The sequence below is a fragment of the Hyposmocoma kahamanoa genome, unplaced genomic scaffold (assembly GCF_003589595.1).
Source record: "Hyposmocoma kahamanoa isolate Upper Pololo Valley unplaced genomic scaffold, ASM358959v1 78, whole genome shotgun sequence".
NCBI classification, from domain to species: Eukaryota; Metazoa; Arthropoda; class Insecta; order Lepidoptera; family Cosmopterigidae; genus Hyposmocoma; species Hyposmocoma kahamanoa.
In genome coordinates, this window is record NW_020653945.1 from 21120928 (window position 1) to 21127649 (window position 6722).

A 6722-nucleotide genomic window follows, 5' to 3' on the forward strand; every position below is an offset into this window, starting at 1 on the left:
AATGGTAAGCTAAACGCCTGTCCTTAACAGTTACAGTGCCACTCAGAGTTTTAAATTGCAAACATCTGAGAGGCACTGCCGTTGTGCCCGTCACCCTGCGACAGGTAAGTTGACAAGTCCCATGTGCCTGTAATTTCACCAACACCCTTACCCTTCAAAGCCGTGATATGTAACAATTAGAATGAATTCACATTGTTGATGATGAACGTGACGGCTTCCTCTCCTCATACTCCAAACCGTAATACAGCATTAATATTTTATTCTAAAAATAGGTAGGGCTGTGCTCCCTGCCTGAGTCAGTACTGGTTTTAAGGCACAGCATTACGAGTTGTAAAATAAAACATTATCACAATCCAAATCAATTTTATTAACCAATCAAAAACCACTACGTTAGTGTTACTTAGTGTTGCCACTAGTTAGTATATAAAGAAGAATGCAGAATGTTACTACTCGTATTGGAATTTTCAATATGATGCGCTGACAGATTACTGGCGTGTTTATTGTTGTTAACCTGGATTAACATAAGTTCATAAGTGACTAACGAACCAATGACCTGAAAAAAAAAGGTAAATCTTTTGTAACTTGTTACCTACACGGTCTTTCTTGTCATCATCCATACCACAAAGTTTGCGATGCGTATAACGCTATGCTATATGGAGCAAAGACGTGAACACTTAAGGCTAGTTCACCAGTTAAAAGCCACTCAGCGAGCTATGGAACGAGCTATGCCCGGACTTTTTCTGAAAGATTTGAAATGAAGTTAATCTGATAAAGAACCAAGGTTGTGGTCACAGTTGGTAGATTATGCAAGCTCAATGGGTTGGCCATATCAGTTAAAGAAACGATATCCGATAGGGGAAACGAGTAAGTGAAGACCACGGCTTGGTAAACGTAGTGTAGGGGACGCCCTATGGCAAGATGGAGTGACAATCTCCGAATGGTTGCTGGCAACAAACAAATGCAATGAGTTGTCCTCGAAGGAGAGTAGGCCTCTCTTGTAGCAGTAGACTCTCACAGGCTGATGTTCATAATGATGTTTTTTTATACATTGTGATTATAAAGAAAACCAAAATCATAAAACGTATTAGTTAAAATAACGCAATAGCTACCCTCAAATCAGATTTGGTGATAGGCCTCAATTATGACAGTAAAACTGCCCACATTCTGATATATTGAGACAAGCAACTGCCTATTCCCAGGATTTATCAAAGCAATGCAAAGTAGTATATAAAAATAATAATGAAATAAAGACATTCACAATAATAAAATATTGAACCACTCGTACCTATGTACGTATGGTTTGAGCGTAGAAGAAATTGGAAACATTAAGTATATAGACAACGTCTAGGTTCTATCAAAACATACCTTCAGAATCGTAGCTCGTGTAATGTAAAAAAATACACCACTCACACCAATAGTCGTATAGTTGACTTGACGACAGAAACGTTGAATCTAGAATTTAAAAACATAAAAGTGCGTGATTGTACATAAAGACAGGCAAATTTTACTGCTACAATTAAATTTAAACAAAGTTTTAGAACATTAAAATTAACAATTTAGGTAGTTTTACGAGCGTAATAATGTAGAAAACAAAATTTTGGACGATTGCCTTTTATTATTATTATTTATTTAAACACTTTATTGTACCTCAAAGTAACTTACAAATTTTCAGAAATAATTTAAATATTTGTGTACAAAGGCGAGCTTATCCCATAAAGAGATTTCTTCCAACTAACCTTTGAAAATCTGAGAGGAAAGTTGGTTTTTGGGGTGGCATTAAAAATAGATAAGTAAAGAAATGGAATACACTATACTCAAATAAATAGACAGATAAATTTAATAAATCAAATGTACATACGAATACATAGGGCAAAACAGGGATAGATGCCTTACTTTTTGAAAGGGCCTCCTAATTGAAAAATTATTAGTTTACCATGAATAATTCCTATAGATATAACTAGTTTAATCTTTTGCATTGCATTAATACTTAATTTCATCGATTGATGATTTTGAAGAAATTTACAAACTTTTTACAAACCTATGTTTTTGAGGATAGATGCCTACCTATATGGATAGATGCCTCACAATGAAGATACTAAGAAGGATAGATGCCCTTTGGAATAATATAATAAAATTCATAATAAATTGTTTTGTTTGAAGTCTTTAATATATTGTTTGTACATATTACATCTTTAATAATAAATATATACGTATTTAAAGTTACTACCTACTTCACTTCGTATTTTTGTAGCTATGAAAACATTCTATACAAAAATGTTCGCTGTTTGTACTGTGAATAATTTGTCGTTTAGGTACTTTTACTTACTTTTAAACTACACACATCACAAGTGTCTAGGGATCAAGTGAATATTTTTGAAATAAAAATTATTTAAGCAATATTTACCAAATCCAGTCTTCCAGGACGACTTCTTACTTTAATGCTTATGTTTTATTTAACCGCTTACCCCTATATTTAATTAAAATAAACTAAAATTGATGTTTTTGCAAATTGTGGGAAAAAACTCAAATTAACGGCGTCAATTAAATGACAAAAAAATGGCGAAAATGATGATTTTGCTCATTTTTATTGTAAAGATAAGAAAATTAATAATCTGTATTTCCACCATTAACACGAATCACACAATTACAGCGATTTGGCATGCTTAAGATGAGTTCATCAAAATCACTTTGAGGAATGGCCGCCCATGTGTTTTGTAACAAGTCAAAATATTGTTGTAGAGTATGTACGGTATGCATACTCGGCACAGCTCTTCTTTGAAGCATATCCCATGCGTGCTCAATTGGATTGAGGTCTAGCGATCTGAAACAATCCTCTCTGCGTAAACTTGAGCATTGAGGTTACCCCTGATCCAAATGAGATCGGTTCTTCCGCCGATCCAAATACCGGCCCATATCATTATTGTTCCCCCACCATATGGATGAACTTCCTGACAATATCTCAAACTTTCATGACGTCCAGATGTTCTCCAAACTCGAGTACGTCTTGTATCCGGTCTCATACCGAAGCGGGATTCATCCGAAAAGCACACATAGCGCCAGTCTTCTTCCTCCCAGTGTCTGTGTTCGCGAGCCCATCGTAAACGGGTCCTGCGATTGCAGGGTGCAATAGGTGGAACTCTGAGCGGCCTTCGGGATCGCAGACCCACTTCACGTAAACGATTTCGGATTGTTTGATCGCTTATTAGCAAGCCTGAGGAGCTGTGGAGCCTCGTAACCAACATCATGGCGGTCATGGTACGATTCCGTCGAGCAGTATTTTGGATATACCGGTCCTGTCTGCGAGTCGTGATGCGAGATCGTCCTCCATGTCGCTCGGCCACGCTGCCCGTCATGCGATAGCGCGTCCAGAGGCGACTTATGACGCTCTGTGTAGTGTTAAGAGTGAAAGCCACAGCACGTTGCCTGGAACCAGCTTCCAACATTCCGACGGCTCGCATCATCACTTCTCGGGTCAAATGATGTCGTCTCTCCATAATAATGTAAATTGTTTCGGTTCCGATGCAGATATTGTAATGATTTTGTCAAAACGCTATAACTCATTTTTATACAAAACCACATTGACAATCGATTTTCTTCTTATTATCGAATTTTAAACAATATTCCTTATTTAAATGTTAAAACTCACTAAACAGTATCAATAGCGATACAAAAAAGTTAATATAATTAACCCTAATTGCAGCAATACTCTTAAACGTACTTGATCCCTAGATACTTTTGGTGTGTGTATTATCATTTATATGTTTTTTCACTAAAATAAGGTTTTTTTTTTCTTTTCCTAACTTTCTTGTCTTGTCCTTTGCCCCTAATAATACCTATACCGCGAAAAATCGAGGCGATTATCCTATTCGATATAGATAGATGCCCTTTTATTATATAACTATAATTTATAAAATATTAAGTAATTGATACATTAATACATACAAAGTCTATAATAAAATGAATGCACAAAATAAAACTATAAATAAATATATTAAATGTAAATAAATATTTCATAAGCTCTAACATGTGGAGTCTGAACAATCCCAAAACTTCAAAAGAGCACCCTTGAAAATCCGAACCGAAGGCGACTGTCTGTCTTTTAATTTTAATTAATTTCAATTGTATTAAATCATTATATTAATCATAAACAAAAAAATTGAAAGAAAACACGTACACTCCCGAACATATATGTATATACAAAAATATTAGATTTCAAAACTTTAGTAGTTGTTCACTAAAAATAATTACCACTAATTGCCTTCGTGGCCGTACGGTTACCATGCTGGTCTGCCACCAGAAGTTCCGGGTTCGATTCCCGATTCGATTGTGTACATTTATTTCTCTCGAGGGTTTGAGTGTCATTTATTTTTTTGAGTGTTATTTTTATTTGGTTGTCTGTGTGTGTTCATAGCATCCGCGACACAGGGTTTCCCTAATGCAGGGCTATGAATGTCTGTATGTGAGCATTTGTTGCGTTTGTTTTTTTTGTTCGTAATTACAGGTTTCTTACTACGGTATGAGTTCTTTTTGTTTTGTTTTTTGTTTTTTTTTTTATAATATCAAGTGACGGGACGAACAAGTCGTGCGCCTGACGGTAAGCTACACGCCTGTAAGAACACACATATATCTACTACCCTCTTTCGCTGTCGACGACTACCTTCATCTCGATTACTTGTGTCATTTGATACGGAAAATGCAAGGTGACTTAAATTATGTGTCCGTGAGTGTACATGCAAACAGTTTTACTCTTAGAGTACAATTTTAACTTTTAAATTTGTGACAAAAAAAATGGTATTGACAAACCCATCTAACTTAACATTTTAAAGCCAAAATATCTGCAGCGTTAATGACTTGATCTTAACTATAACGACTAAACTATTTGGATTAAGTTCTTTCGTTCCAAAATTAGAAAATATGGAATTTTTGAAGATGTACTTAAGGTTAAAACACAGTTATAATAATAAAGGTTTATTTGCGATTAAAACCATTGTATCTTTAACTAATATTGGCTAATCTAAGCTAACACAATTGATGAATTGTGCAAAAATACATTTGAATAACTTTACAGTTTTAAAGTCGAAAATAAGAAACTTACTAGTGAATTTTGCTTACGTAGAATTGAATGCGCTGAATTCAACGGTTGCAATGACTTGATTTAGTGATTTTTTGCAATTAGTCAGTTTTGGCAGTAAACCGACGAAATACCAGTTAAAGATTATTGTTTCTTACCTCAATGCCATAAATCGAAGGATGAATATCACATAAAGCAAGAAGAGGTTTCTGTGCAACTGCATATACGTTAGCCGCCAAATGAGACAATGTCAACGTTTTAACCATCAAATATACGAAGGAAAGGAAGAAATATGCATGATGATCGAAGCTGTTTAAAACTCTGAAAATTGAAAAGAAAACTTTAATTTTATATCTTAATTTGAAATATATAAAAAAGCATAGTTAATTAACCAACGACTGAATAAAAAAATTTAAGGTAAAAATTTACTAACTCTGTAATTCCATTTTGATCACAATCGCCTACTTTAATTACCATTACGCTGAAATTGAATATTGAATAGATGAAAAAAAAAAATTGATTAGATTTATTTCATAATTAATTATTATAGTATACCAGTAAGAAGAAGCAATCCGTATGTAGATATTTACTAAATTCAAGATATTTTTTTGCAAAATTTTGCGACTTCAATATAATTAAATAAATTGAGAATTTACCGAAAAGTGTTATACAACTGCACACACATAAAACATAAATTGCGTGAGCAAGACAAAAGAACAAAGTAATTGAAATGGTCGTTCATCAGGTGAACAAGTTGTACTAGATTGCTCTGTTGCTCTCTTAGTCTCTTCCAATTGGTTGATTTCTGTAAACAAACGGCAACATTTTGTATATATCTTCTTCGTCTAGCCTTGCTTTAATTTAGTTGCTTACAAACAATAATATTTGATAAGTATATAGCAGTGTGACGAAAGCATTTAACAGGTACTTACACTATCTTTTCCAGCAAATATTACTTTGTTTAGTTTTTCGAAGTGTGCAATCAAGTAAATACTCATACAAATATTTAGAACATCTGGAAATGTCCACAAAAACGTTCCTTGTTTATCTGCGATCTAAAACACATAAGTGCCTTCGTCATTGATCAGTTTGTTCATAGAACTTAAGCCTTACCACAATTTCAAAGTCAATTTCAAACGCTCACACAATTTTTTTTACTAAAATTTTAAATAGTATAGAAATATGTTGGTTTTTATTTATTTATTTATTTTACCTCTTACAACTATCATTACAGGTATAACCTAATACAATAGTGTAGTTACTAACAAGATATTTACGTACATGCTAACTATAACAAACTTCCATTGATATTCTACAATATACGGCCTGTGCGAATTCATTCAGAGTACAATCGAACAAATCAATGTCGTGTGATACCGCGTTGAGGGCACGCAGCGCCCGCATATGGGGCGCGTTGTGCAGCAGATTGGTGCGCGCGCGCTGCACCCACATCAGCGGCGGCCGCCGGCGTCGCCCTACGAACCCGTCAGGTACATACAGCTGAACTGTGTTTAGAACACATGGGTTGTGTATCTTATCACGCAGTACTTTTAATAAGTAAGTGGCGAGAGCTACTTCTCTTCTTACTTCCAGTCTATAATAGCCTAACATGCCGAGTACAAATAGGGTACGATATAACAGTGGATAACCT